The 16,891-nt window shown below is 38.2% G+C and overlaps 1 non-coding gene across 1 annotated transcript; it reads left to right on the plus strand.

Annotated features, from left to right (window-relative positions):
- The first annotated feature begins 13,346 nt into the window (after nt 1–13,346).
- LOC127491886 (U6 spliceosomal RNA) lies at nt 13,347–13,458 on the plus strand. Its single transcript, XR_007920818.2, has one exon. It is a non-coding gene; the product is annotated as a U6 spliceosomal RNA (small nuclear RNA).
- The last annotated feature ends 3,433 nt before the right edge of the window (nt 13,459–16,891 follow it).

Raw genomic sequence — 16,891 nt, forward strand, 5'->3', positions numbered from 1 at the left:
CACTTTGTGTTTCTATGGGGGTGCAAACTGTTGAAATCTTTATTTAATATATGCTAAACTGATCTTCTGTATATAAAGAGAATTGAAAATGAATCTTCATGTGAATGGAAGGGGAGAGGGAGAGGGGAGGGTTGCAAGCGGGAGGGAAGTTATGGGGGGGAAGCCATTGTAATGCATAAGCTGTACTTTGGAAATTTATATTCATTAAATAAAAGTTAAAAAAATGCTGTTATTATACAATTAAGTAGACAGTGTCTTTGTTGTTAGGTGCTTCTTAATGTGTGTATTATGAGCAGGACTGAATTATCCAGTGACCTTTAATACCTGGAGAGACTTTGTTTCATGTGCTCTTATGTCTAACAGAAGAACTGGCCATGCCCAGAAGTGATGTCCTGGAATATATTTTTATTTTCTGAATGATTATGACCAGGTTTGGAATGACTGACTTAGAAGACTCACCATTAGTTATGTCTGATTACTTTTCCTGTCTTAAAAAGTCAATATATTCATCATCAGGTGATCACTAATGTACGTATAGAGTTGAGTCAGTAAATTATTCATGCAGAAAAGTCCTAAAATGAGATCTTGGAGAGATACATTAATATTTCCCCATCCTTGAAACATTGTTTTCAAGACTACTCCCTGGACCTCTCTGTTCATCCCTGAGATGCTGACTCTAATTTACTTTCAGGGCATAAGGAGACTGAGTAAATAGTTTAAGAATACATTGGAAAATTTAATGTTGCCTGGTTAATAATTTTATGGCTGGATAATAGTTTGATTGAGTGATTTATAGGTTTTCCTACTGTATATTTTCCACTTTCTCCTTCTCCAGTTTAGGTGAAACTTTCCACAAAGAGGTGAGATCAGAACTTGGATACAATACTAACATAACTGAGAAAAAATAAAAAGGGGAGTAAAAAATATATATCTTGCATGCCTGAGTTTATAAACAAAAAATCATGTACAGTATAAGTTGCATTCAAATGTTGAGTATGTATACAAGGTGCTTAATATTTATAAAGTGTGTCATATGTACTGATAAGGTATTTCAGTGAAGTATCTCCCTAGCCTTCCCTTCAGTGCTCATGTTTAGCAGAGTGAAAGCACCTGCCCAATAGCAATGAATGAGTAAACAAGGGTATCATAGAGCATTCCAACAAAAAATATATGATTTACTAGATGTTAATGCAGCCTGGTTTTTCTTTGAAGATATAAAAAATACTTATAATAAGTTAGTTTCTTTAATTTCTGAACCTGATGTTACTTTAAAATCATTGCATTAAAATAAAAACCTTAACTTCATTTTTCTCCTTCAAAAAGTAGATTACTAGAGAGTTGCAGTTTCTCCAAAAATTCTATATGCTAATACAACATTGAAAATTCATTTGATTAAAAACATTACTTAGAACTATGGGTTTTTGAAAAGGTTGATTTTTCTTCTAATGTAGTCAGATTCATAAATCAGAATGCTAGTACTCTAGTAGGTATTTATTTCAGAAATGTCAACCAAAAATTCAGACCCTTATAATAAAGTAGGAAAATAGTAGTTATAGAACCCATATCACTCTGGAATTATAGCAAAAAGAACACTGTATATATTACATAGAAACACTTTTATGAGATGAAACTTTGATTCAACCAATTCCACATATTTAGTGACCTTGTTTCATGGATAAAAATAGGCAAACTTTCTCCTCTGTCCTTCTCATCTTTTTGTGGAAGAAACATAAGAATACAGTCAGATGTTTGCATGGTTGGGTTTGAGTTCCCCTACAGAGAGGCATTTAAAGCTTTTTCATAGCCTTTGAATTCAGAATAAAAGATTTATTTTAAAAAATACTTTGAGTGTGTGCATGTGTGTTCAGAAAAAAAATGGTTGAATTAACTAATCTAAGAGACACAAAGCTGATTTCTTGCCATGAAGGAATAACATCACCTTTGACATTACTGCCAAAGATTTCCAGGGGTTCAAAACAATTCAAGGCCATCAATTACTCATAAAAGTTAAATGCTTATTTTTGAAATCATAAAAATGTAATGCTCACAAGTAGATGTAGATGTGCATTTAATTTTTAATATCTAATTCATCTGTACCTTACCCCTTTGTTCTGCATCTGTCTTAACTACTTTCTTCCCTTTCAAAAAACCAAGGGCATCCCTTACAGAATTAGAAAAAAAATCTTAAAATTCATATTGAATCATAAAAGACCCAGAATAGTCACAGAAACCCTGTGTAAAAAAAGAAAAGTCACAATGGAGGCCTCACAATACCTGACTTCAAAGCATACTTTGGAACTATAGCAATTAAAACAGCATGGTACTAGCATAAAAACTGACACATAGATCAATGGAACAGAATAGAGAACCCAGAAATTAATCTACATACTTATAGCCAACTGATTTTTTTACAAAAGTGCCCAGACCATGCTTTGGAGAAAGGATAATCTCTTCAATAAATGGTGCTCAAAAACCTGGATGTATATATGCCGAAGAATGAAATCAGTTCCCTACTTGTCATCATATACTAAAATCAATGCAAAATGGATCAGACTTAAATTGAAGACCTGAGACTATGAAGTTGTTGAAAGAAAATGTAGGGGAAACACTTTAAGACATTGGTGTAGGTTGCACATGCAACAAAAACAAAACTAAATAAATGGGATTTTAGCAATCTCAGAAACTTCTGCACAGCAAAGGAAACAATAGAGTGAAGAGACAGCTGACAGAATGAGAAAAATTATTTGCAAGAAACTTATCCAATGAAGGTTAATACCCAGAATAGGTCAGCAACTCAAAAAATTCAACAAGAAAAATACAGCCAATCCAGTGAAGTAATGGGCAAAGGACCTCAGTAGACAGTTTGCAAAAAAAAGAAATACAAATGTTCAACAAATATCTGAAAAAGTGCTCAACATCACTAGCCATCAGGGAAATGCAAATCAAAGCCACAATGAAATATCGCCACACCCCTGTCAGAATGGCTAAAATCCCAAAGACAGAGAGGAACAAATGCTGGCCAGGGTATGGAGCAAGGCAAGTCTTATACACCGGGGGTGAAATGTAAACTAGTGCAGCCACTCTGGAAAACAGTATGTAGATTTCTTTAAAAACTAGAAACAGACTTGCCATATGACCCAGCCATCCCACTATATACCCAAAAGACATGAACACATTGTATCAAGGAGATACCTGCCACCACCAGGTTTATAGCAGTCCTGTTCACAATAGCAAAAATATGGAATCAACCAAGGTGCCATCATCAAATAAATGGATTAAGAACTTGGATTAAAAAAATACATATAATAAAATACTATTCAACTATGAAAAGAATGAAATTCTACCATTTGCACAAAAATGGATACAACTGGAGTACATCATGTTAAATGAAATAAGTCTGAAACAGAAGGACAAATACTACATGCTCTCCCTTATATCTAGAACTAAAATTAAAAATAAAAATAATCAAAAAATAAACAAAAAAAGAAATAAAGAAATGCCTGTGTGTATCAGTATGGCTGCAAATGTAGTTTGTCAAACTTTAGTTTATATCTTTTTCAAACAAATGGTTAAGAATGATATACCACTATCGTCTTAATGATCTGTGATCATTTTTAAAATTTTTAAAATTTACTGAATATGAGTAAAATTGACATCTTTTCATTTGGTTATTATTTATAGCTCTTGCTGAGCTATGGTCTTCTTACTTGTTGAACTTTTTATCTAGTGGAGCATTAAGCCTTTGAGTGTATATAAAAATTGAAAATATGTTATCTCAAAAAATTATAAAGAGAAGGAAAGGAGAGATGTAGGGAGGGGGAAGGGAATTATCATTATATTATTAGAATTGTATCTATGAACTGCATTGAATCTGTTCTCTTTATATTTAAATGCAAATAAATAAATAAAAACTGGAAACAACAAAAATGAATTTAAAATACTATAGAATCACAAAAATATAAATCTAAACAGTTCATTCATTCTATACCTCCTTCTTGAAACTCTTAAATCATCCTTAGATATTGAAGTTGGAGGTCTTCCTAAACCACTGTGTATGTGTGTTTTCTTTTGAGGGTACAAGGTTTGGGAGAACCAGGAAAGTGTAGTTTGGGAGGTCTTAGCACAATTATCTGCCTCCCATATGCAGGCTGGACAAGGAGAGGAGCCCACACACATTGGACTGCGTTCGTGACAGCATACTGGAAGAAATGTCAGTGGCCCAGCCTTGACCTGATTCCATTTGGTTTTAAAGAAATGGAAAGGATTGAAAGAGGAAATACTTTGTGTCCTCAGGGAAAACACCAAAATGGTGTTAAATCAGAGCAGATTTCCACAAGAACTAAATTATTATACGAGGTTAGGGAGCAACGCCATTCCCTTCAGCATAGTAGAGCGACTCTAGCACAAAGTGAAAACGTATTGCTCCAAATTTGTTCCAAACTGATCAGTGACTATGAGCTAGAATAAATACCCAAGTTACAGACCAGAAAACCCTGATGAAGGTCTCAGTTATAAAGAAGAAAGTTGTGCCTACTGTGATATTTCTACTATGAATAAAATTAAGAGCAAGCTGGAGCAGTCATTTGGCACAGTGGCTAAGCTGGTTATTGGAATGCCTGCTCCCAAATCAGATGCCTGGTTCAAGTCCCAGCTTTACTTCTGTATTTTAGTTTCCTATTAATGTGTACCCTGGAAGGCAGCAGGTGCTGGCTCAAGTACTCAGGTTTCTGTGACACACACTAAGTTCCAGGCTTCTGGCTTTAGCCTGGCCAACCTCCAACTGTTGCAAGCATTTTAGGTGTGAACCAACAGATAAGTCTCTGTCTCTCTGTCTCTTTCCCCTGTCAATCTGCCTTTCAACTAAAATGAAAAAAAAACAAATTAAAAACAAATTTTAAAAAATTGTCTATCTGTAAAATACATCTGCATTTGTCCAAACTTTCTTAAAATTAGAAACTTTTTTTAAACTTTTTTTTAATGAATATAAATTTCCAAAGTACAGAATATGAATTACAATGGCTTTCCCCCCCCATAACGTCCCTCCCACCCGCAACCCTCCCCTTTCCCACTCCCTCTCCCCTTCCATTCACATCAAGATTCATTTTCGATTCTCTTTATATACAGAAGATCAGTTTAGCATACATTAAGTAAAGATTTCAACAGTTTGCTCCCACACAGAAACATAAAGTGAAAAATACTGTTTGAGTACTAGTTATAGCATTAAATCTCAATGTACAGCACACGAAGGACAAAGATCCTACATGAGGAGTAAGTGTTGATGAGCAACTTGACATGTTATCCCTCTTAATATTTTTTTTTGTTTGTTCTATTTAATACTTTTGGTTGAATACTGTAATCAATACACAATTCTTCTTAAGTGCTGAAACTTAACTGAAAAGTGATCACTGTTAAAAATAAGAGTGGGAATAAGAGAGGGAAGAGATGTGCAATTTGGGACATGCTCAAGCTGACTTACCTAAAACAGTAGAGTTAGAAAGATACCAGGGGATTCCAATTCAATCCCATCAAGGTGGCATATACCAATGCCATCTCACTAGTCCCAGTGATCAATTTCTGTTCACAATTGATCATAATGATAGGACTAAGAACCAAAGGGATCACATAAACAAGAATAGTGTCTGCAAATACTAGCTGATAGAATAAAAAAGGGAGAGAACAATCCAACATGGGAAGTGAGATACACAGCAGACCCATAGAATGGCAGATGTCCTAAACAGCAGTCTGGCCTCAGAATCAGCCCTTAAGGCATGCGGATCCGGCTGAAAAGCCCATGAGAGGATTTCAGGCATGGAAAGCCAAGACACTTTGGAAAAAAAAAGCTAAATGAAAGATCTCTGCGAGTGAGATCCCAGTGGAAAGAATGGGTCATCAAAGAAGGAGGAAAGAACTTCCACTTTGACCATGGCCTTGTCTAAAAATTAGAAACTTTTAAAAAATACTTTTGGCCATGATCAGATAAAAGGTTTGAAAGTTGGACTGTAAGGGCAGATTTGAAAATGGACTTGGAATTAGCCATCTATCCATTTAGTAAACAGATGGGTTAGATGCTAGTAGCTTGTAGATATTATGCAAGGTGTAGGGCATACAAAGATGAAAACAGAGGCTTTTCTTCATAGAACTTAAAAATTAGTAGAATTTAACTGAAAAAAGGAATAAATTACTTATACACTTCAAAAATATTATGTTAAGTAAGAAAAATCAGGCACAAAAGATCATATATTGTATGATTCCATTTATCTGAAATGTCCAGGGTAGGCAAATGTACAGAGACAGACAGCAGATGAGTGGATTTCTACAGGGGAGTAGGTAATGGGAAATTTCTGCTTCAGGACATTTGATTTGGCTCATGCATGGATGTTTAATATTTAAGTATAAATTGAAATAGGTAAATTTTACTATTTTTAAATTGTATTTCAGAGATATTAAAATGTATTAGCAAAGATAGATATATTCTTAAAATGGCATAAAGGGCATGATTAGCTCTATTCTAAATGTGATTTTCGAAAGGGGAGGGAAAGGAGGATGGAAAGTATCATTATGTTCCTGAATCCATATATATGAAATGCATGAAATTAAATATTTTTTTTAAAAAAGGGTGATAGGATCTACTAAAAAATGGCAATTAATTTAAACACAAGGCATAAAGGAGAAATGTAAGATTAATGGTCCCTAAGTACACAGTCATCCCAAAATGCTTCTTTGTAATTCATTCAAAAATGAAATCAACACAATCAGTGTTTCAGAACTAATATGTCAGTGAAGACTCCCACATAAAAATGGAAGATTTAATTCACACAATTATCTCTTAAGATCCCAAAAACTGGAGTTAAATATATTTGGAAAGGTTAAAAAGTCACAAAGTCAAAGAAAAGACAAGAAATGATGACTGGTGGAGTGATGTCAACAAATTATAGGAATTACCAGCAGTAACATTGAAAGATGGAAGACAATGGAGCAATGATTTCGAAATTTGATAACAATTTCTAAACTATAGCTTATACCCAGCCAAGCTATTACTCAACTTTGAAGCTTAAAAAAAAATTTTCTCAAAACTGTATTCTTATGCACCCCTGCCCAGGAAGTTAATAAAGGATGTCTCAAAACAAAGAAAAACAAATGAATAAAGCAAAAGAGGAAGTCACGAGATCCAGCTGAAGAGTAAGATAAAGGGATGCCCTCTGATGATTGGCCTCAGGAAATTTAGGGAGCTTCAAGTCCAGATTGGAACCTGAGAATCGAGGATTCCCGGAAACACTCAGTTCCTGGGGGTGGAGGAGTGGTCAGAAAATAAACAAGGTTATTTAGTGTATTTAATCACATGGAGGAGAATTTTATAGTGTTTTTAAAAATTAGATGTAGAAATGGAGACAATTTTAAATGACAATATGGGGTAATTATTAACTGTAAGTCTAACAGAAAGTTGTACAAGAAAGAAATTATAACACTATTAGTAAATAGTGATCAATATTTATATAAGCTCAATAGTTTAAGTCCTATATATTTACTTTATGACAAAACTTATATAGTTTTCTTAAGTAGAAGAAGAGGGAAAATAGCATAGGTTGGCAGTGATAGGAGAGCTCGGTTCTTATTTTGAAAGACTTGAAAAGCCAATGAATTATGGCAGGCATTTGGCACAGAGGTTAAGATGCCAGTTGGGATACCCACATTCAATTTCACAATGCCTGGGTTTGAATCCCAGCTCTGCTCCTGATTCCATCTCCCTGCTAATGTGCACCCTGGGTGGTGGCAGGTGATGGCTCAAGCACTCTGGTACCTGCCACTGATGTGGGAGACCAGATTGAATTCCAGGCTCCTGGCTCCAGCCTGGCCCAACCTTGGCTGCAGCCATGTGGGAAATGAACAACAGTATGGGAGATGTCTTTCTCTCTTTCTCTCTCTCTCTCTCTCTCTCTCTCTCTTTCTCTCAAATAAATTAAATGAACAAATAATTCTTTTAAAAAACCAAGGCACATTGTTTTAAAATATTGAGCTAATTAGCTCAAAAAACAAACACCTGCCAGATCTAAATGTAGTTACTTCTAGGTAATAAAACTCAGGTAGGCATGGAACAAGAGATTGCTATTTTTATTATGTCTTTGGTTAGTTTTTGATATTTTAACTTTGTAAATATGTTTATTTAATAAAATTGATTTTAGGAAAACATATGCAGCACTGAAAGTATTGCTAAGTCAAGAACATGAAGAGTACAGTAACATGAGATTCCCCACAGCACAATAAGCACATGCTGTTTAATAATCACCATTCAAATGCTACTTCAGTGGATTGGGTAATGCCTCTTGTGCAATATAATCTGGAACTAAATTTTCTCCTTCCATGAGGACCTACAGGTCATAACATCCATGAGGTTCTTTGTTCTGATATTGAAAAGAGTGATTGGATGGCAACCAGAGGAAACTAGACAGCTGTCTGTGTTAAGTGCATAATGCCTGCCCCACTGTATGTGTTCATACATTAAACAATACTTTTCATTAGCAAATCTAGAGACCTGGTAATAGGAACTGGGAACTTCTAGTTTTACAATTTTTTGTGCCCTGTAGAACTCTCGATCCTATTTCAACATTTTCAAAAAAATTCTCTTGGGGTGGGCTTTGTGGCATGGTGGGTTAAGCCACTACTTGGGGCACCTGCATCCCACGTTGGGATGCCTCATTCAAGGCCTGGCTCCTCTGCTTCCAATCAAGCCTCTTGCTAATGCATTTGGGAGGCAACAAATGATAGTTCAAGTACTTCAGTTTCTTCCACCCGCATGGAAGCCCTGGAAGGAGTTCCTGGTTCTTGCTCCTTCCTTCAGCCAGGCCCAACCTTGGCTGTTATGGCATTTGGGGAATGAACCATCATTTTGAAGCTCTCTCTATGTCACTCCACCTTCAAAATAAATAAACAAACACATATTTTTTAAAAGAAAGGATTCCATTCTTCCTTCAAAATCAATCAATTTAAGATATATTTGTTAGAAATATCAGTGTGACAAATACATGGAGCTCAAGAGACACCTACTCCGCAGTTCCCTTACCAAAAGCAGATACCGCCATCTAAATACATTCTTAGGCAGTAGAAATGGTTTGTCATTTTCAGGAACACACAAGTTTACTGGGTTGACTGTGGTAGAAATTTATATAATATTTAGCAGAGATTGACCTAGGTGTCCACCAAAGCAGGAACCATTGAGGCTGAGGCTTGAGTATCTACTTAAAGATTTCTAATGTGATTCATTGATAGTGGGAACACTTTTTGAACTGCAAGCAGCTTAGTAAGAGATACCACACTCAGCAAAGAGGCTCTGACATCGCAGCTCTAAGGTCCTGCAGACAATCATTCAAAGGATAGTGGAAATGAAGCAGAGATGGAAAGTAGAGGGATTGTTACGGAGGGAGAGAAATGACTTGGTATATTAGTCAATGAAGGAGCAAGGAGAAGACAGAATTGTAAATAATGTTAGTAACCATATAAGCTCTTTAAAAAACACTTAGTATGATTCCAGGACATTAAACACTTTCCTTATGTCACTCTTTAAATCCACTGAGAGGGATTTTGTTACTACCACCTTCACCCCATTCTCTAGTTGAGGAAGTGGAGGCAATACAGAATAAGTTGCCCACAGTCCCTCAACCAGTAAGTCATTAGAGCCAGTTTTAACCCACTCTGTTTCCTAGAGTGGAGAACTCGGGTAGGTAGGGGGGACTGGATATCCAAGTAGAAGAGTGAGTAGCTAGATATACGGAAGAGAGTTTATGTGAGAGGTCAGGATTTAAAAGATTTGTGTGGAGTCACCATCAATTTGATAAAAGTATTACTTTTGAGAAAGGATGGACCCAGAGCCAAGAACAAAGCCTTGGAAAATGGTCAATAGGAGAAACTGAAAATCACTGATGGTAAGAATAGAAGTGGTGAAGGGAGAAGGCAGTGATCAGACGCAGTCTTAGGAAGAAGATAATCAATAGCATCAAATGCCCCAGAGATATTTAATGTGGTAATAACTGAGAAAATGACACAAGCATGGTAGAAAAACACAAAGAAAACCATTTTGCCTTTTTGGTAGGAGTGGAACCAGATTTCAGAGGTGTAATATGAGGATAGGTAATGAAGAAAATCGCACAATCAATATATTTTATCTGTTCAGGTATTTGGCAGTAAAAGCTGGTAAATAAATTTTTCTCTGCAAGTGTAGTCATCAGATAACATCTTATTCTCTCTAGATAACCCTATGCTTAACATCATCTTTGGACGATCCACGAAAAATGATGTGCCTCCAACTCCTTGCCACTCATCTGGGAGAGATGTGCTGGCCAAGAGGGGCGTATTGAATGTTCAGAGGAGGTGGCTAATTCTGCCAGAGCAGAAGCTTCAAGACCACAAAGCTTACTCATGGGTCTAAAGGATGGTAAGTTAGGAAATGTGTCGCAGCGGGTGAGGTGGGGGCACTCTTGAGAACACTCAAGAGGCAAACACTTCCCAGTCATATGAATGGGCATTCTTGTTATCACTCGGCACAGCTCACATCGCAGGAATTGTGAGGTGGCAGGCTGTCTCCACTGCACAGGCCACGGACTGTCTTGCATGACAAACAGCCAGCTGGCCATGCCCCTCATACACACTAAAGCAGCTGAGAAGAAGGACAGAAGCTTTATAATCAGCCTGAGGACTGGTAGGCACAACGCTAGTGCTTTCCAGCTATCGCAGCCTCCAACATGCCTGAAGGTAAGAGAGGAAGCAGATGAGGAATTGGGGAAATCAAAGTCTCCTACTCTCCCAGTATGACACTGGCAGAAGTGAGACTGGAATCCAGCATCCCCACTTCCTCACTTCCTCTGCTAGTGCTTTTCTCATTATATATGCTAACTCTCTGCTGTCTCAAATGAGTGACCCCCAGTGCAACCAATTTGGTTATTTGACATTTATTGTCTTTTCAATTTGAATCAGAAGCTACTAATCCAGAGTTAAATCCTTAGGCAATATGTTTGTCCTTTCTAAGCAGGGTAGGTAAAAATCCTCACCTCTTTGAATGCCCAGAGCTAACAATTAACTTTCCGTCTTTATGTCTACATCAAATCTGCCAAAAAGAAAAATCAAAAACATCCTCCCTGGAACAGCAAATTCAAAAGCTGAAAAACATCTTAAGAATTAATCTCTGTGCCCTCTTCTTTGGCTGGCAGGTTAAAAACTGAATTTGCATAAATCCACAGAAGTCAGCCCTCTCTTGTTTGTGAGGATAAAAGAGGTCTTTACATGCTGAAGGGAAGAGGGTTAGCACACTCTTACAAAGTCACAAAAAAATGGTACAAGGATGAGTACAATGGAGTGCTTTAACTAGGAATCTGGAGGTAATTTTAAGACAAAGAAAGAGTAGACAAGTGGATAAAAAAAAAGGTTAAATCTACTACCCAGTGGCATATAGACATGGTCTAAGCTTGACAGGGAGGGGCAAGGGAGAAGAAGGTAGAAGTTTAGATGAGAAGTTTATCTGAGATTTATGGAGCCTGCCACAGATCAAAGACCCTCTGAACACTCAGTAGCTTACTCTGCCAGCTCCCTCCTCCCCCCATGATATATATAAGACAGATAGGTGTCCATATAGCCCAACTCTGGCATCTGTGCTGATTGGCTGATGCCATGTCATACTTCAGTCAATATTTTAATATCACCCCTTTCTGTATCCAAAACTGTACTCATTAGCTTTAGACCTAAACTCTTTAGAAGGTTCAGAAGCTGAACTCATTATCTTCCTTTAGAAGCTAAACTCATTATCTCACTATATTCAATAGTCCGTCTCGTGGGCTTTCTTTACTCTGTGCCACCTCTATATTCCTAATCAGTCTCACATAGCTTTTAATTCTTGCCCCATACCTGTCTGCATACTCCAAAGTGTAAGCAGATCTCAAATCCAGTAGAGTCTGCCTGGCACATACTGAAATTTTACAGAACATTGTCAATTATATCCTAGACAGGCAAGACGATCAGACAAGACAGCACTTGTGTGCACTAGAGGGTGGTTGGAAGCAGAACAATTGCTAAGGGAGCCATAGTTGCTGGCACAGAAGTTCAGTCTGGTGAGCAAATATGAGGACAAGGGGTACAGGGTTCTTTGATATAAACCAGGTAGTCTGGGGGAGTTGGGGCAAATTAGCAGTCATCAGTTTTCTGATGAATCAGGTGCCTCTTGTATTCCAAGAGCAGGTGAAACCTGGCATTTGTCACATTGTTGGCCACATGATTCTTGGTAGGTCTTTGAACAAGTGGCAGGGCTGATGCTGTCTTAGAGTTTAGCCAAGGTCCCAACAGTGGTGCGTGAAGGTAATAATAAGACAACACAAATCGGTAGCCCTTGAATGGGATTGAGTTTCTGGACAATTAGCACAAACAAAACTTGAGAACAGGGATGAAGTCAGGAGGGCAATTGTAAGAACTGAGTTATGGGGTAAGTAGGATAAAGCCCAAGAATAAGGCAGAAACTTTATCAGAATTCAACCAATCAACAAATATTCATATCTACCTACTATAAATCATCATAGTGAATACTGAGAGTTTAAATATAGATATAGTTCAGTGTGATCATTGCCAAATCCTAATCAAGACAAGAGAAAAGCTCAGAGGAGGGGATGGAGTAATTACATGAGGCTACCTATAGGGGATGATGCTCCAGCAGACTGCAGAAGTAGGAGTAAACCCCAGTGATGTAGAAAAGGAATGTCAGACAGAGGCATGGCAAAGGTGCTGAAGATGGAGTGCCTGGAGAATTTTAAGGTGCTCATGCACTTTGCACTGACAGAGGGTGGCTGAGGGTGTAGCCACCAGAACATATGGTTCCATGGGTGAAACTCTGCAGTCTCTGACTAGAAGTGACCGTGAATGGATATTCAAGCAGGGGTGGACTCAAAGACCTAATCTGAGTGGAGAGGAAGGAGAGACATATTTAAATATATCTAGCTTAACACTTCTGCATTGTGTCCTCTCCATTTCTTACTTCAAAGACTGATGTGGGCCTCCTACTTACTTGTGTCATATCATGAACATAATATAAACATTCACACAAGTGTGGCCTTGACAGTGGAGGTAAGGGGTGGGAAGTTGAGAGAAGTAGGAGTTAGGTGGAGCTGAAGCCTCAGGCTGACTAGATCTGGCTGTCCTTCCATTTCTTAGACCCTTTTTCTCTTCTGTCTTTGGAAGAGTGAGTATAGAACCCAGGAACCAGAGTTGACATGGGTGACATTATTGTAGCTTTCCAAATGTGTCCTCTGTGACACTGCCTTTTTTCTTCACTGGTTTTATTTTTGTTTCTTTGCTTGTCCGATCACTTGCATCTTATACTTTCAAAATGTAATGGGTGTTCTTACTAAAATTGGAATGATACAGAGAAGGTTAACATGGCCCCAGCATACAGATGATACACAAATTCATGAAGGGTTCCATACTTTTATGTAAATTGAAGTTCAATTCACAATAGTCCAGATGTCCATCAACTAATTACTGGAAAAAGAAAATGTGGTATATATACACAATGGAATACTACTCAGGAATAAAAAAGAATGAAGTCTTGTTTTTTGCAACAAAATGGATGCAACTGGAAACCATTATACTTAATGAAATAAACCAGTCTCGGAAAGACAAATACATGTTTTCTCTGATATGTAGCAGTTAATATAGAATACAAAAAGATGTATGGAATGAAGTGGACATTTTGGGATATGACTGTTGCTTTTAGCCCTTGTTTATACCTGTATGGAACTGTGGTCTTCCTATTTTTCATTTGTTGAATATTATGATTAGTGGTGAATTAAACCTGTGAATATAGAGTGGATTAAAATTATGGTTTTGCAAAAACTGATGAGGAGAGGGGAGAAAGGAAGGGGGATTAGAAGGGGGAACAAGGGAGTGAGGGAAGTGTGGTTATCTTCTTGGAACTATACCTATGGAACACATGAAATATGATGTCTTTATTGTAATAATTTTTTTTAGAAAACATAATGGTTAACTACCAGTGCAGCCTTCCTGTGCCAAGTTTTTTTTTTTAATGCATGTGGAATGAAATGCATTTTGCTTATAAATTTCACTGGTATTTAAAAATAGATTTGAAAAGAATGACAATAAAATAAAGTAAATTAAAGACATCAACCATTATTTTTACTATTGCAACACTTAAAATCTTGAACCAATAAGGCTTTAAGTAGAAAATGGTAAGAATTTCTAATTCTAAAATCGTCCACCTTTTTGAAAGTTGAATATCATATACACAAACAGTAACTGCCATAACAGATGAATACAGACCATCAAGTTAAATGTGAAGAAAGATCAGTGTACATCAGAAAAGCAACTTCTGATTTTTTATTAAAGATTTTTTTTAAAAAAAAAATCTCAAAGAAAAGAGGAAAGGTAAAATCAACACACCTTCTAAGTTTTTTTAACAAGGGGCTCCTGTAAGTTTCCAAAAGTAATATTGAATAATTTTGCACTTACTACAGTGTTCGCAAAACATCACAGTGTAATTTCAGGATCTGGGCTCCATTTCAGTGGACATGGTTCACCTTAAGGAAAAAACCTTTCTAAAGGCAGCATTTCCAAAGAACATAAACGGTTTCTATCTGCCCTCATAGTCTGCTTTTCAATTCTAGTCCATGTCTATGACTGCAAAGACTGCAATTTACAGGTCAGATTCAGAGAAACAAACTTCCCTAAACATCTATCTATCCATGAAACTAAAAGCTCTACAAACCACTATTGGCCTCAAACCTAAGATTTTGTTACAAATGACACCAGGAATTTGGCACAGGAAGGAAGCAGGGTCGGGCTGCCTGGCTGGGCCCAGCAGAGCACATTCCTATGGCTTCCATTAGTGAGAGCCTGTTTCCCAGGGCAGCCGACCACAGCCAGGCTCTGGGCCACCGCAGGAAGAGTTCAGGAAATACACTGCACTCGGCTGCCGAAGCACCCCGTTACAATCCTAGGACCTCTGTTCCCGAGGACTGGAGCACCAGGCGGGAGGCCTTGTGTTACCAGGAACAGGGGAGCCAACAAAGCAAGGGCAGCTCCACGCAGGAAGCAGCAGCTCTGCAATGCCGCTGAAAACCCAGTGCTTTCATATTTCTGCTGTTTTCTCCTCAGGGTTTGGTTTTTGTTCTCAGCTCTTTGGTCCTGGGAATATAAGATGGCTGCCTCCATCCCGGTACCCCTTGTCTTCCCGAAGTCACTCCAGAACACAAAAGAAAGATGCATTCTCAGGGGGTTGCTTGTTAGCTGGGAGGGAAACCAGTTGGCTGCCCTGCAGGTCCCTGAAACACAGGTTAGGTCCCTTGTGCCAACCCTGGTTGTAAGGGAGGGAAGCAATATTGGGCGTGTTCTTGTCTTTCGGAGTCTGACAGCAAGATAGAGGTGGTAGCTGCTCATGGCGTAGGAGCAGCTGCAGGATGTAATTCAGTGGACAACCAGCTGTGTCACTCTAGATAGCTAACCACTGTTAATGGCAGCTCTTTCTGGGCATAAACATTGGGCTCCTTTCATTTTGATGATGTTGATTGAATGATGCACAAAATACTGATGTTTGCAAGGTAATTTTCTGGGAATTTCTAAATGATTGATTTGTCTTCTGAGATAACCATTCTTTAGGGCCTTATACTTAAGTCCTATGAATCAATATCCTCAATATGTAAAAATGGGCAGAGCATGAATAACATTGTAACAAGGGCTTAAAAATTTTTTTAATGTATTTGAACTGCAGAGAGACAGAAAAATCATCATCTACCAGCTGGTTCACTCATCAAATGTGTGTAACAACTGGGGCTGGGCCAGGCCAAAGCCAAGAGCCAGGAACTCAATGTGGGTCTCCCAGGTAGGTGGCAGGGACCCAAATTCTTTAGACATCACTTGCCTCCCAGGGTGTGCATTAGCAGGAAGCTGGCATTGGAAACAGAGACAGCACCTGAACCAGATACTCCAATATTGTATATATCAGACACATGGGATGTGGACTTTCCAAGCAGAGTCCTAAGTCTGCTGCATCAAACCTGCCTCTTGATGGTGTGTGTGTGTGTGTATATTTTTTATATATAATTTTTTTTCAAGAATTTTTTCTAAACTTGGGTCGATGAGGATTGATAATGTCAATTATTGAATCTTCTCCCAAGGGAGAAGTGGGTAGGTGGTCCATGGGAGAAGCATTCTGCTGGGCTCTGTCAATATTTGTTTGATTTCCCAAAGCTACAGTACTGCCTATTAGCAGCCCAATTGCACAAAAAGTTAATCAACATTTCTACAGGAGTGCTGTGCTGGCATCCATAAACTACTTTTAAGATAAAAGATAGGCTTAGAAGAGAATTCATGTTGAAGTCATGCTTAATTATTTTATTTACTTGCTAGATGGGCACATAAAGTAAAAGGCCATTACTACCTGTGACTTGATAGTTCCACAAAGCTTTCTCCTAGGACCTGACTCCTATCCATTTTCCTTCACAAGTATCTTCTGTTCACAGCTATTTAAAACTACGTCAAGGAACATAGGTGGTAGGGGGAAGCCTTGAAATGCAGACATCCACAGTGAAGGCAGGTTTGTGACCTGGGAAAACCGTTTATATCCCATCCTCTGTTATCACAGCAGCACAAAGAAGCCCCTGTCGGAATGAGACGGGGCTGGGGAGAGGACAGCAGGCAGGGAGGAATGGTGGGAGGAGAGGATGGGCCTTGTAGGAAGACTCAAGTGGTGCTGACACCAATACCAGCTGCACTTCCTGGGAGTTTGTGAGACATGCGGAATCCTGGGCTACCCCCAAACCCACTGAGTCAGGCTCTGGACTTGAGCAAGATCCTTAGGAGATTTTTGAGCAGGTTAATAAGATCTCAGAAGCACTGCTCAAGGATG

The sequence above is a fragment of the Oryctolagus cuniculus genome, chromosome 3, assembly GCF_051225735.1.
Source record: "Oryctolagus cuniculus isolate XC-2025 breed Fujian yellow rabbit chromosome 3, ASM5122573v1, whole genome shotgun sequence".
Lineage (NCBI taxonomy): Eukaryota > Metazoa > Chordata > Mammalia > Lagomorpha > Leporidae > Oryctolagus > Oryctolagus cuniculus.